Source organism: Tachypleus tridentatus, chromosome 1, assembly GCF_004210375.1.
Source record: "Tachypleus tridentatus isolate NWPU-2018 chromosome 1, ASM421037v1, whole genome shotgun sequence".
Classification (NCBI taxonomy): Eukaryota; Metazoa; Arthropoda; class Merostomata; order Xiphosura; family Limulidae; genus Tachypleus; species Tachypleus tridentatus.
This window is the reverse complement of record NC_134825.1, coordinates 89,610,748-89,625,234: the sequence shown is the minus strand read 5'-3', so window position 1 is coordinate 89,625,234 and position 14,487 is coordinate 89,610,748. Positions and strand designations below refer to the sequence as shown.

The window sequence follows — 14,487 nt, the reverse complement described above, 5'->3', positions numbered from 1 at the left end:
AGTGTTACATTATACCATCTGCTACCTCTTCACCTTTTATTCTTTCCTTTCAAACAATAGCTAAGAAGAGTTCTTCAATGTCTAGGATAATATCTGATGTGACATGACATAAATATAATGAAGGCACACATTCAACAACACTATGTATCATAGCATAAAAAGAACTGAATCATTATGAATAAACTTGATTATGACACATTTCATATGGCAACTGGCAACAGCAAAGATATTTTTCTTGAATAGCTTGAATAGCATTTTGGAAGCAATGTTTGGTGCCTGAAATACTGGATCTAACTTGTCCATCAACTTAAAGGTTGCAACGAAGTTTTCCTTATTTGTTACGTGATCTTCAGCAAAGTCAACTTTTCTTCGTGTCCAGACCTGATGTCATTAACAACCTGCTTTAACTGTGTATCTTAATGTGTGTTGACCTTTGTTTGTTAAGCGTTTTGTCGCTATCTTGTCTAGATGTTTATATGTCTGAACAAAGTTCTCGAACTTCAACATAGCTTCTTAATGGCATACGGGCACTTTCTTTGATGACAAGATACCATCTATTCCCAGTATTTTACGTAGATTCACCATAGGTATTCTTACTAAAATTTCCAATCCTGTTTTGGCGGTATCACCACGAATATTTCTTGTACTAAAAGAAAAGTACACGATACTTACAAAAACGCCTTCTGCAGAGGGACAACATCACACCGTAAATACAATTCTACTACGATTTCTTAAACGTCAACATTTTTGTTTTTCTTCTTTGCTTATGATAATGCTTTTGTATTAATATTTCCCTCTGCTCAAATGGCACAGAAATTTTCGGCTATGACAAGTGTTACGTATTATTATTTATTTCGGGCAAGTATCCGATTTATTATGTTACGTAAGTTAACGTATTACTATTTCAAATAAACGAAAATTTGAATTACGAAGTTAATTAAATGTTAATATCTATCAGCTTTATGTCATTTGTCAATAAGATTGACACACACAATTTCCTTTTTAAACATAAATATATATTGATATACAAACATAAAAACATACAATTTATAATAACGATTATTACTAATACTTCTTACAAATATTGGTTTACATTCAGGAGTTTATACAAACTTACAAACTATACTGAGTCTTCTGTTTAATCTAGAACTGAATATTTTATGGATGATCCAGGTCCACGACGAGCAAATTAATTCTGAGTTGATACTGTCATACCTAGCTAAAGATAGCTGGTTCAGTTGACCTAACGGCGTTCATAAGCTGATTTTTACCTAAGAGATAGTTAATGTCCTCGTTAAAACACTGACGTCCAAAATTAATTCACTGAAGTTGGACGGTTTGTAAGGTTCGAAATCTATAAACGTTCCTAGTTAAATTCTGTAGTTTTCCAATTAATAGATGTTAACCACAATTATAGCTTTCATGGTTTATAGCACACTGATTGTGACTGTCCAGTAATAATAATAATACTCTTCTCTCTTGACACGTTGCTTTTCTGCTTTTTATGCAATTCACGCGAGTTTCTCAACGTTTCAACAATATTCTAACTCGTTTTCGTACAACAATTATTGTTGATTCTTACCTTCAAGAACCTTCTATAAATTTCGAGAACAGGCAATATTTGCGCAAAACACAGTCAAAAGTATACGTCGCATGCAAAAAAGAAAACTATACACAAAGAAGCATAAACACAAAAAGAAATATATTGCGGTAAATCCGTTACACAAGACATAAGGTAATTTTAGTTACGATTAACAGTAGAGTAAACACTTATTTACTGAATATGTTGTTAAGTTTAATAAATCAAAACATTACCCAAAAATAAAATAATGTGTTAGTTATGAAAACGAAACATTATTATGTCAAATATGTTGTCAAACAAACATCACACTATTACTTTTGAAAAATATAACGGTGATGCTATTTTAAATTTATCACTTTACACGATAACACATTAAAAATACTCCCATACCCACACACACAACAACAGGCCCTGCATGGCCAAGTGGTTAGGGTTCTCGACTCGGAATCTGAAGGTCGCGGACTCGAATCTCTCTTACACCAACCATGCTCGCCCTTTCAGCCGTGGAGGCGTTATAATGTGACGGTCAATCCCACTATTCATTGGTAAAGCAGTGGGTGGTGATGACTAACTGCCTTCCCTTTAGTCTTACACTGCTAAATTAGGAACGCTAGCGCAGATAGCCCTCGTGTAGCTTTGAGCAAAATTCGAAAACAAACAAACAAACACAACAACAAAGTATCGTTGCCTGTTTGAGAATGACAGTCTTGTAGATAGTAAAGTTTGATTACATTTCTTCCCATTTAAAGGCTAGTTTTGTTGATAATTTTTGTTGTTTTTTCATTGTGTAAAAATATTCGCTCTCAGCTTTTTTTGAAATAAGTCACTTCACACGAATCTCGTGCATCTGAGATGTCGCTTTCGGGCTGAAAATCTTTACTCTGTGTTATAAACTGTCTCAGAACTCGTATGCTTATTTAACCATGGTTTTATCTTTATTCTTTGTCCTTTTATTTACTGTATTTGTTTGATCAGAGTTAAAAAGATTCGTAACTACAATCACAAGACAATTAACTATATAAATCTACTTCTTGCAGTGAATTACGAAATGAGGACACCAGTTTATTTCTAATGAATCTAACCTCTTTTACAAAGACTAATTAAATAATGTTATAAGTGATCAACATTTTTTGTCGTGATATTATAAGTTGGGAAAATTTTCTCGTCAATGTTGAAATAAATTATACCCTCAAACTATAGTAAATTTATCTTTACAAATTTTGTCGCTGTCTATATGTCAAAAATATTATTTTTCCTCTGAAAGAGCTTGGATAAGACAACATAGAAAAACAACCAAAAAAACGCACCCTAAGACATCAAACTAGCAGAAATAATAAAGTTCTTGTAGTTAAGCTTCAAAAGGAAATATTGGCAGAAATATCTGACGTCATACTAAAGCTTAACATTCAAGTAGTTCAGGTTCTTAAAGACTGTTGTTAAAGTTGTCAAACAAAAACTTCCAGCTTCAAAAAAAAAACAAAACTTTAAGTTATCGTCCACTGAAGTACAACCTTAATCTATATAGAGTTTTGACATCTTTATCGACCAACTGATGACATGTTTATGCATGAATCTAAAAAAAAAAAAAACCTTTGGAATTTTGCATTTTCTGCTTGTAATATTATCATACCAGCTAGCCCTAGTCCTGTTCGGTATACGTTATCGTATGTAGTGTTCTTATTTTGCTAATATTTTCAGATATATCAATATCAAATCAGAAAGAAACATTATCAAAGCGTGTGAAGTGTAGGCAGGGACAGAAAGGTTTTTTTTTTATTGGACAAGTTAATTGTTTTGAAGCCTTGGCCCAAAAAATGATGGCGAAAAAAAAAGATAAACGCAAAATTAGTTCGTATCATTCAAAGATTCAAGTTTTGTTTTTTCTAATTTGCCAACGAAACGGGTGTGGTGCAGATGATAACCATTAAGAATATCCTCGCAAAGCTAAAAACTAGCTAACTATTGATTTTTAATCAACGAAGTCTTTGTAGAAATGTAAATGGAGACCAATATTTTTATGTAATAACAGCAGCTTTTTAGTTTGTTTCTCACATTCGTGCATACTTCTTCGTCGGTATGCTTTCAAAAGGTTTATATATTCAGTTATATTCCTTTGAGGAGAGTTTTGTCTTTCGTTACCAATAACACAGCTTCAGAAGAGTTTTGTTTTCGCTGCCAATAACACAGCCTCAGGAGAGTTTTCCTCTTCCATTACCAATAACACAACGTCAGAAGTGTTCTGCCTTCCATTACTAGTAATACAACTTCAGGTAAAAATTATCTTCCATTACCAGTAATACAACTTCAGGTAAAAATTATCTTCCATTACCAGTAATACAGCCTCAGAATAGTTTTGTCTTTCATTACTAGTAACACATGTCAGGAGGGTTTTGTCTTTCATTACTAGTAACATCCTCAGGAGAGGTTTGGCTTCATTATCAGTAACACAGTTTCAGGTGAGGTTTATCTTCCGTTACCGATAGCACAGTTTCAGGAAATGTTTATTTTCCATTACCAAATTTATTTTTCTACATTTAAATAGGAATAAATAATGTCGGCCTCCTTTTTTTTTGAACAGTTGTTTTTACAGTCGTTTCATAAACATTGCGCGTTATTTGAGTTAGACAATATTAGGATGAAGATGCATCAATCACAAACAGTATTACGGGGAAAAATTAATGTGTATAATTATATTTTTCCCTCACAAAGTTAACATTTAAATCATGTGGTTTTCTTTCGTCATATCATGAAAGAAATATATCTACAGGATGAGGTTATTTACTATATTCGTGGGTGGTTAAACTTTTCATTTTCCGTCACAGGAAAATTAACATATATTCTGTCACATTTTCGAATTTTATTGGATTTATTTTACAAATAATTTCAATTCCATAGACCTTTGACTTTTCACCCAAAGTATTTAAGAGTTTAGAATGAGTTATATCAGGTTTCACTAAATAAGTTACATCTCCACGAAACCAGAGACAACTGAGTGGTTGTATTGTTATATTCCTTATAGATTTACTTGTTGTTTTTTCGAGACTCACTGCACTGCACCCAACTTGAGTATCCAACTCTGACTGGTAATTTTATAACACCTCTAGCTTACCGTTGAGCCATTCAGGGACAATCGCTTTTAGTCTGTATGTGTAGCAAAATTGAATAAACAAATATATATATATATATATGTTCATATATAGTGTGTAGACCATTCATGTTATACATATATAGTGTGTAGACCATTCATTTTATACCTATATATTGTGTAGACCATTCATGTTATACATATACTATAACGTGTAGGCCATTCATGTTATACATATACTATAACGTGTAGGCCATTCATGTTATACATATATAATGTGTAGGCCATTCGTGTTATACATATATAATGTGTAGACCATTCATCTTATACATATATAATGTGTAGACCATTCATGTTATACATATATAATGTGTAGACCATTCATGTTATACATATATAATGTGTAGGCCATTCATGTTATACATATATAATGTGCATGCCATTCATTTTATACATATCGGCTGTTAGTGTTACAGATATATATGGTGCATGCCATGTGTATTATACATATTTGGTAAGTAGGCCATTCATGTTAAGCATATATCGCACGTAGACTATTCTTGTTAAACATATATATATTGTGTAAGCCACTCACGTTATACATATATAGCGTATAGACTATTCATGTTATATGTATATATACAGCGAGCAGACCACTTGTGTTATACGTATATAGTGTGTAGATCATGCGTATTTTACATATGTAGCGTGTAAGCTATTCGTGTTAACATATATAACATTTAGGTAATTCCTGTTATACTTGTAGCGTGTATGTCATTTGTGTCGTATATACATAGAGTGTAGATCATTCATACTGTTTCAGTAATGATTCATTGGTAACAAAGCTCTAAATTTATTTTAAAGTTTTTATTTGTGAGATTTATTACCTTTTTATAACATATATTCACGCCGTACACATTTTAGTATTTCATGAGCTCACTCTGTTCCTAAATGTAACTGCTATACAACCGCTGTAAAGTTGTTGTAAACCTCAAATACGTATAATACAATTACTACGGAGAGACAGATAAAAGTTGGTTATGAATAACAGAAATAACGACCATAATCATTAGCGCCGTTACTTAAACACACATAGAATGAACAACTTAAATGTCATTATCCTCACAAGAAGACTTTTATCATAACCTCATTTGAAGTGCTAAGCTGTCATGTCACTTGTCCTCCCTCTTTCCTTTCCACTCTCCCGAAACTGACATAAAAAAGCACGTGTTCTACTACCAGGCGGCTCACCTCGAGTTCCCGGTTATTGAGTATAATTAAGTTCACAATCTGAAACTGACGTATGTATCATTTTTCGCATGTCGTATTTGACACTGTAGTGTACAGAAGTATTGTTATTAACAGCGATATATATCATGGTTAGATACAATGATTGATAATGTCGTAGCTTTTGGACGATAAATGAGAAGAGGGACTAACAGTCGTTGTCTTAAAAACAGCAGCAAACACAACATGAGTCAGGAAATAGAACAAAATGAAATAAAAATTTAAAGATTTTTTTAAAACACTTGAAAAGAATTACAAAGTGTATCCGTTAATTTATACAGTAAAAATAATGCACTCTGTATTCTGAGTGTGTTGGTGTGTATGTGATTGATTAGAGAGAATGTATTTATTTGACTTTATCAGTCACTAAGATATATATGTGCGTGTTTGTGTGTGTGTATGTGTAGAGAAAGATATCACTAAGCATTTGTATACATACATGTAAAAATCACTAATCATAACAAGCTGCATGACTTCATACGATGCTATAGCATAACTTTTTCGGCAAACTGACCACGTGATGTGATTGAAACAACGTTTTGCGTTTAAAGTTTGTATGTTTGTTTCGTTTTTGTATCGCAAAGATACAATGGTCACCCTAGGCGCCAAAACACAAAATTTACTGTTATGAGCCTTCAAATTTAACGCTGATACAAACGGCTGATGGAAGAGGAGCTTAAATCAGGTCCCGGTCGAATTAATACTGGTGGTTATGATAGTTGCAGAAATAACTGAATAACGTTGAGAATGTTTAATTCAATTACATTAGTGTTTCTCTGATCATTTGATAACTTTGATGAGTATTAACTAAATAAAAATACAGAATACACTAGATTTGTAATGAGAAGTTCACGTATCACCTGAGAATGTAGAGGTAAAACAACTAAACAAAGCCCACATACCACCTGAAAATGTAGAGGTAAAACAATTAAACAAAGCCCACGTATCACCTGAGAATGTAGAGGTAAAACAACTAAACAAAGCCCACATACCACCTGAGAATGTAGAGGTAAAACAATCAAACAAAGCCTACATACCACCTGAGAATGTAGAGGTAAAACAATTAAACAAAGCCCACATACCACCTGAGAATGTAGAGGTAAAACAATTAAACAAAGCCCACATATCACCAGAGAATGTAGAGGTAAAACAATTAAACAAAGCCCACATATCACCTGAGAATGTAGAGGTAAAACAATCAAACAAAGCCCACATATCACCAGAGAAAGTAGGAGAAAATCAACTATACAAAATTTCGCGTACCACCTCAAAAAGTAGAGAAAACATATCAAACAAAAGCTTACGTATCACCCGACATAGTAGGAGAAAATATATCAAAGTTCACATATCGTCTATGCTAGCAGAGGAAATCAAATACACAAAACTTCGCTTATCACCAGCGAAATGAGAGAGAAAACCAACCAAACTAAAGTTACGTACCTCCCGAGACTGTTGAAGAAAGATAACCAAAAGTTTGTTTTGTCTGAGAATATTGTAGAAAACCAATCAAACCAATGTTCATGTATTACCTGAGATCACGTTACAGAGCGTCTGAGTCGAGATAACTGAATTATTTTACAGTGATGTAACAGTTAATTCGCAAACCTAATTTTTACATAAGCTGCTTTATTTAAATCATATATTATAATAATATTATGATTACCTATATATTTGTTACCTTTACGTATGCCACAATGCTTTCATCACTTTTTTTCAAACTCAACATTTCCCACGGTCTCATTTTGTGTCACTGAGTTTTTCCCAGCACCAAAGAGTGTTATCATTTTTATACCAAGTGATTACATGTAAGAGTGTTATCATTTTTATACCAAATGATTACATGTATGCATGAGACTAAAGGGACCACCCCATAACTGCTAAAAATAGCTCAAGAACCTGGGAAAGTATGAGACAAGATATCCTTTAAAGTGAAGATAAAAAAAATATGTGTTTCGTTCTCACGAGTCGTTAGAGAAGCTCATTCAAAGAGAGATAAGAAAAAGAGCAAACCAGAGAAGAAAGAAAATGAGCTAGAAAGATGTGTCTGTCTGTCTTTCTGTATACACTTTCAGGCTACAAAATAGACAAACCAAGCGACCACGTGTGCATTGCTAGGTATCGTATATCCAGAGAATTTCGTGTTTTTGTGAACGCTAATCTCGTGCAATGTCTGACGCACGAAAAAAAAAAAAGTTAGCCAGTAACGAATAAGAACAGCTGCGTACAACGTGCTGCGCAAAGTCCGTGGGAGTTTAACATCTTTAGTCTCTTCCAAGTTTCCTTCCTCTGCCGTTTCTTCGTTTCATTTCATTATTTCTTTGAATTGTTTATAATTACATAATGGACAGCAGTAGCAAATACAAATTGGTAAACTTTTTATTTCTTTTTCTCTTGAAACTTTTTATCCTAGTTCTGTTTTATTTATCAAAGATACGGATAGAAAATACAGTTTCTTATATCACTTCGCGCTGTGAAACACTAATCAATATTTAGAAACATCGGTTATCACACTTATTCTCCTATTCTAGTCTTAATAGTGTTAACAAAACACGAAATGACAATTGAAAATACCATTTATCACACTATTCTACTTCAAATCATAATAGTGTTATTACTAAAAATAGTTTATAAGCGTCTTGCGCTCTTAAGTACTTAAAAGCGGAATCCCTGTCAACAAATGAAATCTATCTGTTTTTGTTTCTTTATGTATATTTGTATATTTGTGTATTTGTATATTTGTGTATTTGTGTATTTGTATATTTGTATATTCCTATCCAACTACAGATTGTTTTTACTTTTTACTTTGGAAGTGAATTGTCATTAAGCTGTTTGAATATATGTTGCTAAACATCGATTTGTTTTATCATAATTTTAAAAAAGAGAAGAAATTCACCTAAGCATGACAGTCATCTTGCTTAAACATGCTGTTAGTAATGATTTATCTCTGACAGTAAAATTAGTTTTAAACTCCTGAAGCAATATTTGATCAGGTCAAGATACTGAGAAGTAGCCTCTTATTAACAGTAAACCGGTCTTCCGAGTACTAATTTACATATCAATCAGCGTTATCTTCATTCCAGTTGAATTTTCAGTAAATTTAATTTTCAAAAGGAATGTAACAATATAATTCATTATTTTTTTATATTTCTTATAACCGTTCTATCACTATCACAGTTGTAGCCATTTTGGACTTTGTGTTAAAAGCTGAAGGAGATTTGAAGTAAAACGCATATATTTACAAACTTGGAACTGATAAGATAATATTGTTAATTCTATATGAACATGTTATTCATTTTTTCGGTTCCTGGCCAGTTTGAATTGATTTATTTAAACGTAAATGGAGCTCTTACCTTTTTCTTCCGTCTTATTTAACAGTAAAAACAAATACCAGACTGTCTGCTGCCAATGGTGGCGATGTACTCAACTATACATAAATATGTAAGCTATAATTAATCATAATTATGTTGTCACTCACTTTATCATGAGATAGATTATTTCAGTCCTCATGAGATACTATTGGGATTACGGCCGAAACTTCTTTAATTGCGAAAGCAGAAAAATGATGAAATAATACTTTCTAAGCTCTACAAGTAAGAACACACAAAAAAGTGTATTGAACTAGTAATACTCATTACCAAGGTTATTTCTTGTTTATCTTGGTCTGACTGGAAGTTAATCTTGTGATTTCGTCATACTAAGAGTCCTTGACTTACATATATTCTGGCTGAATATGTACTTTATTCTTGAAATGGTCATCTCTAATCCCAAACAATCTTGAATAAGATATTACTTGGGTATGTAATTACATTTTTTAAAACAAAGTCTTAACGTTTCCTAGGTAACGACATTTGTCTTTCTTTTCGTATGAATTGTTCAGGGACTAAAACTCTGAGAAAAAAGCATTAACTGAGTAAGTGTAATTGTTGTTAAGCCTAAAAGCTACACAGTAAGCTATGTGTGCTGTAACCACTATATGTATCGAAACCTATTTTTTTGTTGTTTTTTTTAAATGGAAAATATTGTAAAAACAATAAAATTATTTTCAAAAACAAAGCATTTGAAGGTAAAATTTGATAATATATTTCTATGCCTTGTTTGTGACTAGATATATGTGTGTGTGTATTATTTGAATATTGCAGAGCATATACTAACATTCTTTAACAACCATTAAAATAGTGTTCCTTTTTAGGTACAGTACGATATCAAAATTATTGCTTACCTACATTTCCAAACACCAATTTCAATTCCAAAATTTTTCTAATAGAAAGATGAAAAGTTACTTGTTCATGGTATATGAACAAGTACGGCAAAAACTGTAATAAATAAGGTTTTACGTCTCAGTATCACAAATATTGCCCCATGTTCATCCGAGTCCATATTTCATTTAACGAAGATTTAAACCTCTGACCCATAACTGGTGTGTCTACATACCAGAGTATGCAAGAAAGACGAACAAGAAAGTTAGATGGAACGACCGTAAGAATTATATAGTTCCTAAATATTCAATGAATGTTGTAATCACTGATGCGTTTTTTTGCGGGTTTTTATCACTGTCAATACAGAACATTTTGCTTATTCATTAACATTCAGAACATTTAAATTCATTAATTAATGAATTTCGTCATATCTAGGTCACCTTGAAATGAGCACTGTGTTTAATGTCAGCTGTATAGCTTTTGCAATTTCTTTGAAAATTAATCCGAAAATCCGTCATTTTTGATACCGTTATCGGTTCTCACTTTCATTCACTTCTAGAACTGACACTCAGAGCACCTCGATCGATTCTGTTAATTAATTAATTAACCCCTTCCGGCCAGGATGGGTGTCAATAATATCTTTGCTTTCGTCCTTCTCACAGAGGAAATACTTGATCAAATTGCAAGAAACTTAGAAAAACAACTTATTAAGTAACCTTGAAAAAACACGTCATTCTACTTAATTATTCTGTGATTTTTATACTGCAAACTTTCAGAATTTTGTTTTGAACTCCATTTTTTTGATAAAACAAGCAAATAAACGATTTTTTTTTTAAATACCACATTTTGTCTTAGAATTTAGTTTAGTTTTTCTGTTGTTGGTCAGATTGTTATATCTCATATATCCTAGACAGATTCAACTTGATTTATATTCATTAACATAGTTCTTTTAATACTTTATTTTGTCAATTGCAGTGGTTATAACTTGTCTTCCATCTATGAAAACTTTTAATGTTATTTGTATTATCGTAAATGAATCAGTTATCGTGATCTGAAATGCATGTTAAATAACGTACAATGGTGAAGTGAATTATCATAAAAGGATGGAAATAAACAGCTGTACTATATAAACAGTAAAAGATAAGAAAAATCAAGTGAGATAGGAAACCCGGTTAACTATATTCCCAAAAGATGGTGCTCTCACTAACTGTGTAAAATGCCCACCTAGCTGCCAAACATAAAGTTGTTATTTTCATGGAAAACACAAACACAATGATAACATATTTATATCACAAACCTTATTATGCCATGAATGTATAACCTACACTAAAAGATTTCCTGATTGTTTAAAGATATAGTCCCATTTCTTTGACTATGGGCAAAAACAGTAAAAACTAAAAACCGATAAAAATTAAAGTTTGAAAATTTTGTTGGATTTGTTAACAAAAGTTAACATTTTTTGGTTTTATGTGTATTTTAAGATCATATTTACATACTTTTATCTTGTAGTGCACGATTTTTATTATTTTATGTCATTGAAACGTGGTTTCAAAAGAATATATTCCTTATTTTGTTTTTAAGTTTTATTTCCTTCCTCCATCACAGTTTTTCAGTTTATGACCTGACATTAAACACAGGTTATACACTTAAAGGCATTATGCATTTTGTCGTTACTATAACTATTTTACTATTTTTCGCATAATCACATCGAAATGTTTATTAGATTCTGTGATTTGTCTTTATTAGAAATGTTGCCAAATTTGTAAACCGAAGCAGCCCGTGAAACCTATCACACGATAACTATTTAGTTGTTTAAACAAAATTCATATTATGTTTAAAAGTAAACATTAGAAAAATGCTGCTATGACACTGGACATTTGAGACGATCCTTTTTTTTCTAATAAATGAGTTACTGAAGGTAGTAACTACTGAGTAAATAATATAACTTAAGTTAACTGAGAAAAAATAAAAAATTAAAAAAGATTCATAGGAAATAGTAAATATGACAAAAATTAAATATCAAAATGTCAATGAATTTTTATTATTAAGGTGTCAAGATCTCAATCTGCGTCAACTGAAAGACACCTTACCAAGAATATAAATTGTCAAATAAAAAAAGTGAGTCAGTATCCCTAATTAAAAGGTCATATTACAGTTAATTTATCTTAACTTATAAAACCTATTGTTGTCGTATTTTAGTACACACAATTCATAACAGACATAACTTACCTTGAATAATAAACAAGTAACTATAGTTTACAACATTTATAATTAAAATAATCCACCCCGAATAATGAGCCTCTGCTTCAACTGAAAACTGATAAGGGAGATAATTTACTTTTAGTAGTTAACCTTACACGTAGTTTACAACTTATAACGAGTATGTTTTGTTCGAAGCAATGAATCACTATTCAGTAATTTACAATAGGTATCTTTAGCAGTGTAGCTGTACCTTTAGTTGACAACTTAATGAATATAATGCACTTCAGTAAAACATTCTGTACAGAGTTTGATATTATAAAGTTCATCTTGTGGACGCCTAGTTAACAATGAAAATAAAATGTTGCAGTAGAAAATTTATAATTATAACAACAAAATGTAAAAACTAAATTAATAAACTTTTGAAAAAGTGATTAAACGAGTGCGCTAATTTCTGTGGGGTTTTTAGTCGAATTTGCTAGTTACATGTAAAAATTGGTATTTCTAATCACTTTAGAACAATAAAACAAGACAAAAATAGATAATAATCGATTCTATCATCACCATTTAATGGTTAGTTTGTGTACCTTCAATTTTAATATAAAATTGGGACTTATCCTCTACCTTTTTACAGTGTATATCTTTATTTTTATATTAAAAATAAATTAAGAAAAGGTAAAAATCTAAATCACGGCAACTCACGCCTTCAAATTTCATAATAATTTGTATTGTTACGCCATCTAGTAGTTTATTGTGAAACAATAATGGATGTTAAACTAATATGCTCTTAATTTTTATTTTTTCTGAAACCTTTCCTTGTAATTTCAGAACACAAAATTTGCATTAAAATCAGCATAGTCAAATACCAACAATGTATACATTACACTCTAAATATACATAACCTGCAATATAAAACTTAATTTTTCTTTCAATCTTAAGAGGGCTATCACTCAAGTATTTCAATATAACATGATTTATGTACACTAACTATTCATCTATGGAATTTAACACATTACCTCCATTTTTACTGAAACAATAATATTAAAAGCAACAATAAAAGCTGAAAACAATCTATGCTATAACGCAGTAAGGACACTTACATTCATTCTTACAAATTTTATATTTTAGTTATAATTATATGAGAGAAACCTAGATCTAGAAAACTAGATCTTAGTTTGAGCCTATAATGTGTTCATTTAAGTTCAGACTTTAATTTATTTGAAATTGTCAACAATTACGGCCATAAACCTAACCTGTGTTTTATGAAGTGTGTAAAATATGTATAAATAAGAACTATTATATTTAGTTCATTTTATGCTGTAATTTAGAAGTTAAGTTGAAATAAACGACCGGTGTTAATCATGATGTTATGATCAAAAGGTTTGATAAAATAAGTCTAAAAACATTTAAAGACGTAACATTAAGTTTGGTTGTTTCATTTTTTTACTTTATACTTTATAGGCTACATTATAAATATGAGATAACTGTTAACATTGTAAATATATTTGAAGATAAAGAGTTAATCGTCAAGTTTGTTTTAATATTTTGATCTGTGTTTATATTGCGCTAATTAAGGTACTTTGTGTGTATTTTCTTATAGAAATGCCACATAGGATTGTCTGCTGTGTAAGGCGAGTAGAACTGAACCCCTAATTTTAGCGTTGGAAATCCGAAGACGTACCACTGTCCCAGCAGAGGACAAAGTACTTTGTATAAGCTAGATAATTTTATGTTCATCCTATTGCTATCAGTGTTAGAGATTCGAAGGTCATTTGTAGCTCATGCCCACAATAATTTATGATAGGTTACAAGTGTTCCAGAAATATTAAGAGAGGGATGTGCGTGTGTTTTCTTAGAACAAAACTCCATCGCGTTATCTGCTGAGTCCAGCGAGGGGAATCGAGCCCCTGATTTTAGCGTTGTAAATCCGTAGACTTACCGCTGTACCAGCGGGAGACATTTAAGAGAGGAAATAAAGTGATGTTCTCGTTAAGTGAACATTGAATCATTTGCCCCAAATATTTTAAAAGAACCCATCAACGACTGATAAAAGTATATACACATTTTTTACAATTATCTCGAGAGTAAAGTTCGTTTCTTTTCTAATTTTATTACCAAATGTCTAATTCCATCCGGCA

At 31.5% G+C, this 14,487-nt stretch overlaps 1 protein-coding gene across 2 annotated transcripts in view; it reads left to right on the top strand.

Moving 5' to 3' along the window:
* Positions 1-14,487, top strand: part of LOC143255260 (ribokinase-like) — a 93,280-nt gene that overhangs the window by 35,427 nt on the left and 43,366 nt on the right. The window contains exon 1 of one of the 2 annotated variants that reach the window (XM_076510689.1): positions 3,563-3,852. The exons of the other annotated variant lie outside the window; for it this stretch is intronic. The gene's annotated coding sequence lies outside the window, so the exon portion shown is untranslated. Of the gene's footprint in view, positions 1-3,562; positions 3,853-14,487 lie in introns of those variants that run through there. 2 annotated transcript variants of the gene reach the window in all.